Raw genomic sequence first — 14,418 nt, 5'->3', positions numbered from 1 at the left:
CTCTGAGGCCACTGTGTGGCGATACAGGCTTTTTGAAGACGGGTCCTCCCTCAAGCAATAGAGGGTGTAGAGAGACTACAAAATGGCACACTGGACACAATAGCCTGCCGAGACTGCGACTCTGCAGCAGACTCCCTGGCCACTCTGCTGCGAGACAGGCTTTTTGAAGAAGGGTCCTCCCTTAAGCAGTAGAGGGTGTAGAGAGACTGCAAAATGCCAGGAACACACAGCGGACACAATAGTCACATTGCCTGACAGAGCCCTTTGAGCTTAAGATATTTGTAAAATGAGTATTATTGAATCTTGGCATTTTACTGAATGGACAATGTCCTAGGGGGTGTAGGAGGTTTCTGTGCAATCTAGCACCTTCGAAAGGATGGTATAGCAGAGGCTGTTAAAGTAACATGCATGCATGCCTGGCGTATCCCTTAACCATTATCAGGTTGTTAAAGTAAGTATCATATTTACATATTAACATGACAAGGTATTGTCTCTGAAACGTGGAAGGTATTATGCTCAGCCCGTGACTTCTCAGACATGCTTCACTCAGCATTAATAATGTTGTAGCTCATAAAATTAACATCTTTGAGTATATTAAAAATTATCACAGCCAGAATGTATACCAGGAGGCTGTGTCAGAAAGGCTGGTAGAGCTGTGCCAGAGGCAGTAACATGGCTTGCGATCATTGTGAGATTGATAGCCTGATATGGTGGATAAAACATTAACCATATTGATAGGCAAAAAGACCTAGGTTCTACCTCTGGCACGAGGCCCTTGTGCGTTTCTACTTTCCCAACTGGTTTACTAATATTTCCTCATTGAGACATCACACATCAATATACTCATGTGGGACACATTTGTGTGGGCTCCTTGAAGGCCTTATTCCTCACCGGGTTAAGTTTCCCCAATGTCACTCTGTTGAATGTATGAGTGTTTTTGGCACAGACCTATAGGTGGGCTCCAATGGTTAGCGCCATATTTTGAGAATTACATTGAGTTACAGTCTACTGTATCTAGGGATGTTCAAACAGGATTGGCCATATCATTCCAACACCCTAACATGTCTTGTGAGTGTAAGTGGGCTATGGTTGATGTCATATATGGCTCTTTTATCTGCCTCACTCATAGAGCGATGGCTGCAATTTCCCAGAAGAAATAAATATGTCCAGGTGGTTGGGTGGTGACTGCATTCAATGTAAAAGTTAACTTGTTCTAAATACTGGGAGATAATGAATTAAATCCTGCAGTTTGGAAGCTGAAGACTTGCTCAGCTCCCTGATACCATTCAAACCATGCGGTTTTCCAAAGGTTGGACATGAGTTAAAATGAATGATGAAGTCACTGAAATGCATATTGCGCACAATCCCAGATGATCTGCCACATTTCCAGACATCCTCTGATGGTAAGGCTCTGGCAGTGTTTGCAATCAACTGATGTAGTCATTCACCAGAGTCAGCCATCGCTGATTCACCAGCACAAGGGTTCCCCGAGTGACTTTCTGCTCACCCCTCTGCAGAATTGTCATGAAGAGGAATGAGCAAGGGGCACCCAGCGGACCTATAAGCAACAGAGCGTAAAGCTGGTGGTTACTGAACATTCAGCTCTATTAAAGCCTTGTTTGTCTAGGTCACTGTACTGGTCCTGATGGGGATACGTGAAAGAAGTTGTGCAGAGTTGCACAGTAGTCTGTGGATGGCATTCATGAATCACATTCAGGTTCAAGCCTGTGAGAATCCTCGTAATGGTGCTCTAGCCACTCCTGCGGCTCTTGCAAGTAAACTGTTGTATATCGTCAATAGGTCACCTTGCCTGCCATGTGAAGAATTGAACCCGGGTGTTTCGTGTACAGGTGTGTTTGTTAGCTGAAATGAATTATTCTACTCTCACATGTCAGGGAGAAGTCATATTTTTAGTACATTTTTTTAAACCTACTTTAAGTTTGGTAAACATACCAAATGGCCATTCACAATGCTCAATCCACAAGTTTTAACACACTGAAACTGAAAATCCTCAATGAGGGTGAAATTTGTCGTTGTCATCATCCGCAAAAGATGTCAGCCTTGTGTTGATGAAGCAATATATATTTGAATTTTTTAATTTGCGATTTAATTTAAAACATCTTTTCACATTTATACAATGATTATAATTACAAAAATGAAAATGCAATTAAGACTTCAATCCCATAAAAACGTAATTGTGTGAATGCATTGCTAACAATTTCCATTACAAAACAATGTCATTCAATTATATATAGATAATAGAAAAAGATAAACAGAAAGGATAATTAAACTTACAAAGTACAATCAATTCATGCATTCATTTCATTTACTGCATATTGTACTAATTCCCAACCGTATACAAAATAGTGCTGCTTTATAAAACAACAATACTTTCCTCATATAGAATAAAAATATGTGCTGTTTGTGTTATTTGCATACCCATAGTGCATTCCTCAGTGGGTCAGAAGTGAAACTGAAACTTGCATTTCTTAGAGGTACTATTGCATGTGGACTTGTTAGCTGACATGGTATAATGGGGATTGCCCAAGCACATAGAGCAGGAAGTCTTAATCCTATTAAAGACACGGAGACAAGCATTATGCTTAAAACTATTTATTACTGCTCCAACAGCTTTTTAAATGTTTCACATTATTTCTCTTTTTTTTTCTCTTTAAACAGTTTGAAACAGCAAAACTGAGAATAAAAACAACCCGACAAAAAAGACATGGTAAGAGGATGGTAAGAGGATGTGGTCAAACTCCAATCCCCATGAGACCTAGCAGCTCAGTAGTCCTGAGCCTCAGTCCTGCTGTCCAATCAGGGCTCCCTTATGAGTACAATTCACTGCTGCTCTAAGTCCCGTCCTCTTCTTTTCTGAACTGCTTTAACACTTTGCAACAGTCTAAGGAACAGTCTTAGATAACTTTTTCTGCTTTCACTATCTTTCACTATCTTGCGCTGGCTTGCAACAAACCACTTTACTTGAATTCCTTTCCCATATTCTCCCTGTTGATTTGTGGGTACTCAATCAGGAGAATTCTTTTGCTCGTCTCCTATGTGGAAAAGAGATTGGTATTGTTAGGGAGGGGAATTTGCTAATATTCACATTATTACATAACATACTGTACAGATCTTATTCAGCGTATTTCCAGTGGGAGGGATAATGCTTACCTTCATGTCTTTAATAGAATTGAGACGTCCTGCACTATGCGCTTGGCCAATCCCCATTCTATTACAAAACCAGAGGCGAGCATTATGCATGTTCAAAGCTTTGTAGCGCTGCTGTGGCAATATTGGCGAGCGGCTTGAAGTAGAAAGTTCTGAACATTGAGTCACTGGACCAATCTGCTGCCTTCATGATCTCCTGCAGCGGAACTCCTGCTGCAAAAACGTGGGAACCCATAGCTTCTCTGGTCGAGTGAGCTCCAAAAACAGAAGTATCAATACCCACCAGTTCCATCACTTCTTTTACCCATCTCGCTATCTTGGCCGAAGCCACTGCCTTATATGGTAACTGATTTACACCCTGAGGTCCTTCCGCTGCTGTTTCCGTCTCATAGCATTTTATGCACTGCACTACGCAGGGTTTGCTATTATCTGGGAAATAGCGCTATAAAATGACTTTAGAGTTAGTCTTAGTATGCTGCGCAGTATTAAATGCCCCACCCTCTGGATAAAACACTTTTCTGTCTATTTGTGGAGCTTTTACATCAGAAACTCTTGTGCATGATACTAAACAGAGTAATGTGGCTAACTTTCCAGATAGTTGCCTTCCCGAAAGAAGGTCGTTCATTGTCCATTGTTCAAACAGCTGCAAGATTTTGTTCACATCCCAAAGGGATAAATATGTCGGTAGAGGGGGCTTGCTTACTTTTACACCTTTAAGGAGCCTTGCTACCGCTAGGTGCTCTCCCACAGGGACTCCAGCTACTAGTGCTAGGGAGAATTCTCAGAAATGTGCTCATTTCCCTCACCTTTTGAGACGCCCAGCAACGTTGCTGGATTTCTAGGACTTTAATTTTCACCTGGAAATAGTGTGAGCCTTTTTTCCCACTCTGTCATGTATTTTGATGTGTGTTTTACTTGTGTGTTCTTTGGATATGGAGTTTTAGACAACTGCATGGGCATCATCTTTTTCTTGTGTGTCACACAGCACCCTCAGTGCAGTGGCATAGGGATGTCTTTCAGACTTCCCCAGGTTTAAATACCTTCTCTGGGACTGACTACTGTCTCCCAGTGAATGTCAAATTAAATTGACTTTACTAGTCTTTTTAAAATTTGCTAGACCCAGCACAAACTACCTTACAGCAGAGTGCTGTGTGGGATGTATTGACCCACTATGCTATGCTATGCGGCATCACCCTGCCATGGGGATAGAAACAGCAACAATGGTGGCAAAACCCTTCTGCGCGCCAGAAACCTACAAAAACCATGTGCCTCAGCACACAAAAAGAGGGATGCACAACCTGCCACCCATGGTGCATGTGCAGGGGAATAAAGCACACCCTGCAGAAAAGGTGCCAGTGCGCCCCATGACCAGCAAACAGAGTGCACCGAGAAAAGCAGCACTTTGCAAATGAAACCCAGAAATCTGCCTACCAATGACATTTGTTTGTTCCCCAAAACTTCAAAATGCCCACAACACAACACTTTTCAACATTCACAATCTTGCCTGGTGCTAAAAGTCATGTATCTAATGATGCATTGTAAACATACAAAGTCTTGATATGAAGAGCAAAACATTCATCAGAAAACTGAATTGTCTGAAAACTGACAGCCATGCCAAAATCTGGGTGCAGTACCCTGGGCCACCTGAATGGCAGCTGTCAGAGGAGAACTGAGGAAGCTTCAATTTGACCTAAAACTAAAGGTCTGCTGAATTAGCAACACAAACAGGATTGTTCCCAAAAAGGAATACAGATTTTAGTTCTGTTTTGATTCCACAGATTCTAAGGCCAAGAAAGAAATGTATTTGTATGTGATGCAACAGATGTGGGTTTTGCTAAGTTTAAAAAATAATTAGCTTGGCTGAAGTTGCCAGGACTTGAAAAGCAGGTTTTTCTCCCAAAACAAAGGTCTTCCCTCAGCAGAAACTCACACTGAGGTGTTAATTGCAGGGTTTGAACATAATCTGGTCTACAAAGGGCAAAGGAACTATGACCATCCTCCAAGACAGGACATTGAAGTTGTGGAAGTCCGTAAAACTGCTGCAGCACAGGAAACTCCTGGCTGACAGAAGCAAATTCCAAAGAAGGGGGATACCACATGCTTCAAGGAGTGACAAAGACTGACCATTTGGTGTTAACAGGATATATAATGGACATTTAGAAGGTGTGTGACTTTTAGCGCTACCTTTGAACACTTAGTACAACCGTTTAGCTTATTCTGAACAGGAATGGCAATAAATGTGGGTTTATAGGGTCTGTATTTCCGCTAGAATTGTGAGACTTTATACACTCATTCCCATGTTAAACACGCACCTTTGTGGAAACTTGCATAACAATTGAAAAGTGTGTTCATAGCGAAAAGGGCAAAATTCTGTAGAAACGGGGAAACATGATCCCACAGCTAGGGGGTTTTGAGGAATAGCTGCTATGTAAAATATGCAATCTGTATATGCGATTTACATAGAGGTTGCACATGTGTAAATATGTATTTTGTCAAAATTAGACTTTGGCCCTCATTACAACCTTGGCAGAGGACCATGGTGCTATTAGCACCATGGTCCATGCCGCTAAGGTTATGATTCTGCCATGGTGGATGGCGGAATTACCGCCCCATTCCTAGGTGAGTGGGGCGGTAATTCCCCATTCACCATATGCCCTTCCCCATTCCCATTTTTGCCCCCATAGGGCATAATGGGAATGGGGAAGGTGCTAATTACGGCACTGTAAATTACGGTGCCGTAATTAGCTCCAAACTCCCTTTGCGGGTTAGATTTTTAACGCCTGCTAAAAGCAGGCGTTAAACACCAACCCGCAAAGGGACACTTGTAATCAGGCGTTAAGGGTTTAACGGCACCGACGGCGCCGTTAAACCCTTAACCCCTGAGTTGTAATGAGGGCCAGTGTGTTCCAGTGGCTAGGGGTGGATTCTCAACATCATAAAATTACACCATAAATATGACACTCTGTTTCTCTCCTCCTATCAAAGCAGAGAGTAGACTCTTACCCAATCATTTTTCAAAGGGGCAAACCTAGCTAAGCCGGCCCCCTACACCCCTTTGTGATGTCATTTTTAAGGCATAAATATAGACAGCAGAGAACAGATAGGGACTCACTGATCCAGCTACTTTCCTGATTTCAGCGAAGCACTCTGATCCAGCTTTCTGCATCCAGCTTTAAATATTCTTCCAGATCCAGATGCCAAATCTCTTGCCAGCAGTAGAGACTATTGATTTCCAGCAAGGCCCCAAACCTCAAATTTATTCTCCCCACTCAGTAAAGTGATGTGTGGTGTGAGAAAACCATTTGGGACCAGTATCCAGAAATTCTCTGGCTTGCCACCACTAGGCTTGCCTGAGGAACTTGCCATCCAGCTGATCCAAATACTCACAGACTAGGAGAGCAGATTCTGTGCCAATCCGGCGACCGGCCTAGATGATCCAGTCCCGCACCTGATGTGCTGATTTCTTAGACCAGACCCAATCCATGACCAGAACTGACGGTCCCATTTAAAATATATCCAGTGAGTATAAATAGGAAGAACTGTGTCCCATGGTATATTTGCATAGTCTTGTCCCTATTTCCAACCCACCCTATCTTTCAGTCAGAACCAGTATTGTTAGGAGCATCTTTGCCTTGTCTTATCCCTAGCACCAACCCATCCTATCTCACCTTCAGAACCAGTACTGTTAGAACTATCTTTGTGCTGCCCCTTTATTTCTCATCCGAAGAAGTCGGGTTTCCTTATCAGGTGGTCACCCTGATACAGTGACTGTAATCCCTGTGTGGTATTCGCTTCTTCATAGTCATCCCCTAGTGTGAACAAACTCATTTGTCATTTTTAAAAGTGCATTTCTGTTTTTCATTCTCGCGCCTATTTTACAAAAACAACCTTTACTAAAACCTCCATAGCTCCCTCAGTTTTTGTGATTGAAACAACATTTTAACTCCTACTTGTAGCTAACATCCATATCTATCCATAGGTCAGTGTGATTCTCCCGTTATCGCGAATATCACACACGGAAATGTTTGCCGCACATTTTCATTTTGAGAAAAATGGACATGTGTAAAATAGCTTTTAACTGCTTCCAACCTGGACCTTAAGATCTCAATTGTTTTCTGATGAGAAAACCATTGTTTGTGCTTGTGTGCAACTATCCAAAGTGGCTTCCATAAGAATGTATAACAATTTCAGCAATTTTGACCATATTTGCTGTTTTTGCCCAGTCCATTCTAAAGACAATCTTGAAAGCCAGTCTGACAGCTGAAAGTCAATTCTGTTTTCTCTTGTGTTTGAAAGGGGGAAGGTGGGACTGATATTCTGTTTGATTTGTGCCATTCCTGAATACCTGTTCTCTCCTGCTATCTCTTTACATTGCCTATTGGGTCTTGAGGGGTGTACAGGGGGAACTGATAACCACAGTGCTATCTGATCTGAACCAACACAAAAGTATTATTGACTGTGCTGCATTTGTTTTGCTTATTACCTATTCCTAGTGTACTAAAGATATTATTCAGTGTTCTGTCACCCCACTGGTGATTGTTGTATATCCATTAAAACATATTGTGATTAAATTTTAAAGTCATAAATAAATATTTACCTTTGCAAACCAGCCTGATTCCTGGTTCAGTGTGACCGGGGGTTTCCAGGAGAAGGGCGTGATATGAGTGGTATATCGTTCAGAATGTTGAACTTTTAGACAAAAATAAATAAGGATTTCAGTTGTGCAATACATGCTGGGCTTTGACTTGGGTGTGTGCCGGATTGAAATCACTTACAGCTGGAGGGAATACCTAGTATTCCCTATTCCTAGAAAACTCATGTAGCCCTCAGAAGCTAACCTTTCCTCTTAGAATGGCTGGTGGCAGTGGCATTACCATGATTTTCCCGACCGAGACCCGTTTAAATGCTCCGGTAGCTAAAATCCACCGGAGCCATGTTTTTCAACATGGCGTCTGAGCCCCCTCTGTAAAAACAGGTTCCAATTGACTTTTTTCACCATTTCCTTTTGGAAAGGTCCTTCTAGTTTTTGTCTCTGAGCGCCAAACCAGGTTCGGTACCTCTGTTCATTGGCCTTTGGCAGGCTTCAGTGCTGAAGGCCTCCTTTGGCGCCTGAGTGTCTGGGGTTGACAGGATGTGAGGGAGGTGCACGAAACTCCCTGTGCTTAGTCTCCTATTATACCTGAATGGCAAGGACAGCCACCCTGCTGGGTGAGTGACTGCTAGGCCAGAATGAATGGGAGAAAACTGTTTAAAAGCAGGTCTCTATTACTTGGAAGGCAGAGTCGACCACTGGAACAAAAGAACTGAAGACGAACTGAAGGAAGAAGACTGCTGCAACTCCTAGAATGTTGGTTTGCCTGGTGAAGCCCTGCTGTAGGTCCGAATTGCCTGAAACTCCCTCGATATAGAAGCCCTTCAAGGACAACTTCTTCCATTGAGCTAGTGGAAACAATCAACTCGCAAGCCACCTGGAAACTGTCTCCATACTGGTTGAAATTTCATCAGCCTGCTGTTGAAAACTGGATAGCCAGTGAGAAGGACACCAGATTGTGGACTTTAAGGCACTCACCCCTTAAACCAAAGTTTTGCAAAGCTGGTGGCTTCTTCCCTGTGTGGTGAAGGATCCTCCCAACGTCCTCCTTCTTGTCCCCACGACTGAGGCTCAGGAACAGCGAGATCTTCAGGAAGTGCCAGGAACAACCGCCTCAACTACAGCTTTTCTTTATCCATAAGGTACTGTGCGAATGTGGTAGAGAAATCCTCTTCCGCGGTGAAAGTTTGTGAAACTTTCCCAACTTTGGAGTCTTGTTTGCTCCTAAACTGACAGATAATTCTTTTTCATGCAAACTACTTTTAAGAACATTGGCAAAGACTTAACCGTTTATTACCAGAACTGTGCCATCCTATCCAAGACACTGAACCATTGACTTTGGCCCAGGCCTATTGAATTGAATTGCCTCTTGTAGCAAACTGAAACTATTTGCCCTGCCAATGAAAGTAACTGTGTTTTGATTCTTATAAACTTTGTCTTTCTACCCTTTTTGAAAGTTACTGAAGTGCCATTTTGGTCCCACTTCAAGGGAGCCTAACTTGTTCAGAAACGTATTGGTTTAGTAGTGTAGTGTATTTGTGTGTGATATTGAGCTGCTTATTACTAGTGGAATGTTTTCTAACTAACTGTGTAAATAAATGTATATTCCTTTACCAAGAAACCTTGAGTAAGTATGTGTTTGAACTACTGTGATTGCAAGTCTTTTGTGTAACACCTTGTGCTGCTCACATCCCTCTTGAGAGAAGTCTGTCTGCTCAGCCACTGCTACCACATAACTGTGTAGTACAGGCTTGTACCAAAGGTGAGATTGTACTTACACCTGTAGTCTTAATTGTGTGTAGTGCTCCCAAAGGGTAAGCATGTAATTCTGCCAAGGTTTTCCAAGCGGAATTATAGCTCCGAACTGTGAGAACTTGATAAACTCTGTAGCCTGCTCTGAAAGTCCTGGCAAATACAATCTGCGCCTGAAATTCTGCAGGCTAGGAGAGTCAATGTCCGGTCTTGTATCAGTGAATGCAGAGCTCCCGCTGTATCGGATAGGAGATCCCTTTTGTGAGCAATCCTCTGGGGGAAATCCATAGAAAGTTGCATCAGAATTGGAAACAAAGCTTGCGATTTCCATTCTGATGTCCCTATCACAAGCTTTGCTTTGTCTCTGTGCACCTTTGCTAGTGCCCTTGCCAGCATCACCAAGGGGGGAAGGCATAATGGATGTGGCCCTCCCAGTTGTGCAGGAACGCATCCGCCCCTGCTGCCACTGGATTCAGTCTCCAGTTGAGATATCTCAGCAGATGCATGTTCAGTCTCAATGGCAAATAAGTCTGTGTGTAAAGGTCCCCACCTTTGCTGTAACCTGTCAAAGACTGAATTGTGTAGTTTCCAGTTGCACAAATCTATTAAGTATCGGGAATTCCAGTCTGCTACTGAATTCATTGCTCCCGGAAGATATTCCGTTTTGCTTGAGATGTTCTCCTCTAGGCAAAAGTGCCAGAAATCCTTTGCTAGGTCTGCTAGCATCTTGAATTGTGTGCCTCCCTGATTGTTTATATATCTGACTGCCGATATACTGTTCATCAGCAGGATACAACATTGTGCTTTATCTTTGGTTAATGCTTTGACTGTGAATGAACCCGCGAGGTGCTCTAGGCAATTAATGTGAAGCGCTAGCATCTCTTGACACCACTTTACCTCTGTCTCTGTGTGGCCGCATCTGGCTCCCCAACCTGATCTGTTGGCATCTGACTCTATAATGAATTCTGGAACGTCTCCGAAGATGGCTCGGCCGTTCCATACTTCCATTTTGTGGAGCCACCAGAGAAGCTCCGTCTTGCTGTCCTCGTCTAGTGGTACCTTGTGATGGTATCTCCATCCTTTCTGTAAGTACTTGATCTTGAGCCTCTGAAGAGCTCGATAATGTAGTGGCTCGGGAGAAAATCGTCTGGATAGAGGCTGCAAGCAGTCCGACTATCCTGGCACGATTCTGAAGAAATATGGCCGGCTTCCTGAGAGCTGTCCTTAGATACTTTTTTATGGATCTCATCTTGGGCGCTGGGAGCTCTAGTGTGGCTTTCCCTGTATCTATTGTAAAGCCTAGAAACTCTATCCTCTTGCAGAGTGTCAGAGCTGGTTTCTCTGTGGTGACTAGGAATCCTAGTCTTGAAATCAAGGATATTACCCACTGCACTTGCTTCTGCAATCCGTCCTTGTCTTCCACCATAAAAAGGATGTTGTATAGATAGAAGATCATCTGAATTCCCTGATCTGGCAATGCGGTCGCCAGAAGCCTCATGGATTTGGTGAATGCCCACGGCGCTGAGGTTAGGCCGAAAGGCAGGGTCTTGAATTGCCATATCTCTTCTTTCCAGACAAGTCTCAAGAAAGGGCGGTGCTGTACTGCTATCGGCACTGTTAAATATGCGTCCTTCAGATCTAGATACGCCAGCCAATCGTTCTTTCTCAGTAGATCTCCTAGCAGATGGATTCCTGCCATCTTGAAGTGTCTGTACACAAACCAGCTGTTTAGTTCTTTTAAATTGATGACGGGTCTTATTTTGGCCTTGCGGTGAACTAAAAACATGTAGCTTATAAACCCTTCTGTGTGTGGTTGTGCTTTCTCCATGGTGTGTTTTTGCACTAGCGCTTGAATCTCTGTATCCAATAATGTGCTCTCTGCTTGCGAGATGTGCATGCGTGGCGCAGGGTTTGGCTGTACAGGATTCTTTAGAAACTCTAGCTCAGATCCTTGGGCAGTTTGTAAAACACACGTGTCTGATGATAGCGCGCGCCAATTGGGTATGAAAAGTAAAGTCCTCCCTCCTACTGGGGGGTACCTCACTTTGCGCTCTCTCACCTGTGGTACTGTTCTGGTATCTGTAGTATCCTCTGTGGACTCTGCATCTTCTACCTCTGTTGGGAAAAAAGGCGTCTTGTCGACGAGTTTCCCAGTATTGAGCTCTCGGGCCCTGGGGCCTTCTGTTTGAGTTGTTTTGGCCAGTTGAGCAGCCTCTATATCGACTGGCCCATGTAAAAACCCTTCGAAGGGTATACTTTTCTTATTTAAGCTTGCGCCTTTTCCAAGGCGGTAAATGTTCCCACAAGCCTGTTCATCTCCTTTACGAACGCGTCTCCAAAGAGCAATCCTCATGCTCCTTCCCCTGCCTCATAGGAGGCAAGGTCTCCAAGCTTATTGTCAATCTTTAAAAGCATTGTTCTACGCCTTTCAGAAGAGATTTCAGTGTTCACTTTTCCAAGCATGCATATTGCCCTTTGAGCCCATCCCGCTAGAATGAAAGGGTCTACTGGTTCCCCTGTATCTTAACACCTCTCCGCCACGTCCATTATTTTTGCGATGCGCCCTGTCAGGTCCAATATTTTGTCCTGGCATGTTCTCCAGGCACAGTCCATACCTTTTCTGGCGTCCTTTCCCGCCTTTGTAACAAAGGTAAGCACCCTGGGGTCCAATTCAGGGGTGTCTGCTACCTTCCCTGTAAGTTTGGGTCTTAGGCATTCAGCTCTGAGACGGAACCTTGTTTCTTTTTCCAGTGGTGTTCGTATCTTCTGAGCCATGTACAGAGCTATCCTTGGTGAAAGGGTCCATTCAGTGGACCTTGGATGTCTGATAGTGTCTGGCTCAAACACATCAGATATGTCTTCCTCATCTGGGGGACTCTCCACAATGCTGGCTTCATTTTCACAGGTTAGTTTGCCCTGCAACCTTATGCTCTCTTTCCCAATACTCCTATTGTCATCCTCCAGTTCCTCCTCCTGATCAAACTCCTCTGAGGATGATAGACGTCCCCTGTCTTTTTCGCTGTTGGGGTAGGGGGTACGAGGCTTGGCACTGCTGACTTTGATAGAAAAGAGTTTTTAAGCCTGTTAAAGGTGACAGCTGCCTCCTGGGGCTTCTCTTTCTTCCCCTTAGTTTAGCCCAAGAGAGTAGAAGAGTGTTTCCTCTTCCGGCAGCTTTTCTACCCTTTGTGTTTTCTTCCAGAGGCTTACCTGGATCATCGTGTAAGCCAGCTTTGGTGCCCAATATATTCTCAAGGACCTGTAACCTGTCCTGAAGAGGCTGAACTCCCTGAGCTACTGCTTGTACCAGCGTGTCTCCAAATACTCTTTTAAAACTTTGGGAGAGGTCTATATCCTCCTCTCCAAGTTCCTGCTCCTGATCGCCATACTCGCTGCAAACCTCATCTCCCATGTCATAGGGCATAATTGGGATATATGCAGTAGGGAAAACTGCTGCTCTCACTGGCAGTCTGTCAATCCGACCTGGTTGAAGGCTCAACAGCCGTATTGGTCGTACATTTGAAATGTCCTTTTTATTTTATTTTTTATATTGGTTCTTTCAAATTAGTAATCCGCCTCTGTAATAGTGCTGAAACGTCACAATCAGCGCTTTTCCATCAGCGAGTAGGCATCGGAGCGAAAGAGTCTTCCTTTTCATTTGTTTTCAAAATGTCAGAAAGGAGCTGTCCACGCATGCGCGGGCTAATCTGTAGTGTGTCACCTGCTCTGACAAGCGAGTGCCGTTGCACTGAGGTAAGTGCCGTACATGAGAATATGAATGAAATTACAAACCAGAGCCCTACGCGAGAGAGATCGCTCGCAGCCCCGGTCTGTTTGATGATGAATATAAACTTAGAAATAGCAAGCGCACACTCCCTGTGAGGAAGAATGATGCAGCACATATCAAATACACTGCATATTAACGCTGCAAGTTTACTGAATCATTCATGATTATGCCCACAATTACTTCTGTGCGCAAGGATCATTGTATATAATTCAACGTCTATAACGTTCTTATAAAGGTAATTGAAACCAAAAGGGCTACTTAGCTGTTGGTAAGCAGCAAAAAATAAGTGAAAGGGACCTAGAGCAGCAGTGATTTGTACTCATAAGGGAGCCCTGATTGGACAGCAGGACTGAGGCTCAGGACTACTGAGCTGCTAGGTCTCATGGGGATTGAAGTTTGACCACATCTCTTACCATGTCTTTTTTGTTGGTTTGTTTTTATTCTCAGTTTTGCAGTTTCAAACTGTTTACAAAAAAATACAAAAAAAAGAAATAAAGTGAAACATTTAAAAAGCTGTTGGAGCAGTAATAAAGGAGTTTTAAGCAAAATGATCGCCTGCGGTCTTGTAATAGAATCTACTCAAACATTTCAGGTAGAAACTTGTTTAAAAAAGACATTTTTCAAACTCTCACCATAACTTGATAGTATTTGATAATCAAGTCCCTATGCTTCAGTCACAAACATGTCAGACTATGTGATGTTAATGATCCACAATGAAGGTGTAGCCGATATGTGGGTCTGCATATTTGAGAGCTGTCTAGATTGAGTCCATAAAGCTGTGTATAAAATAGAACTGCCCTCTTACATATAGAAACATTCTCAAAGAAAACAAACATGTCAGAACTGGAGATAGTTGCTCGATGGGACTTTGGCATGTGTGATTGTTAGCTAAAATAGCCAGTTTTGCTTTCATGTATTTCAAGGAACTCCGAATGTCTTTCTGAACATCACTTCATTGTTCCCGTACCAACAGTATCCTTTTTTCCCCTCAACATCAGAGAAAGTGAATGTTTTCGAAATATCTCTGTGTGGACCATTTGTTACTCAATGTGATTTTGTGTTATGAAGTATGTGTTTTTGCATACTTGAGTGTATTCCCCATTTTCCCCCTATTTCCCTATGC

Source organism: Ambystoma mexicanum, chromosome 6p (assembly GCF_040938575.1).
Source record: "Ambystoma mexicanum isolate Mex_15411 chromosome 6p, UKY_AmexF1_1, whole genome shotgun sequence".
Lineage (NCBI taxonomy): Eukaryota > Metazoa > Chordata > Amphibia > Caudata > Ambystomatidae > Ambystoma > Ambystoma mexicanum.
The sequence above is the reverse complement of the archived record's forward strand: the minus strand, read 5'-3'. Positions refer to the sequence as shown.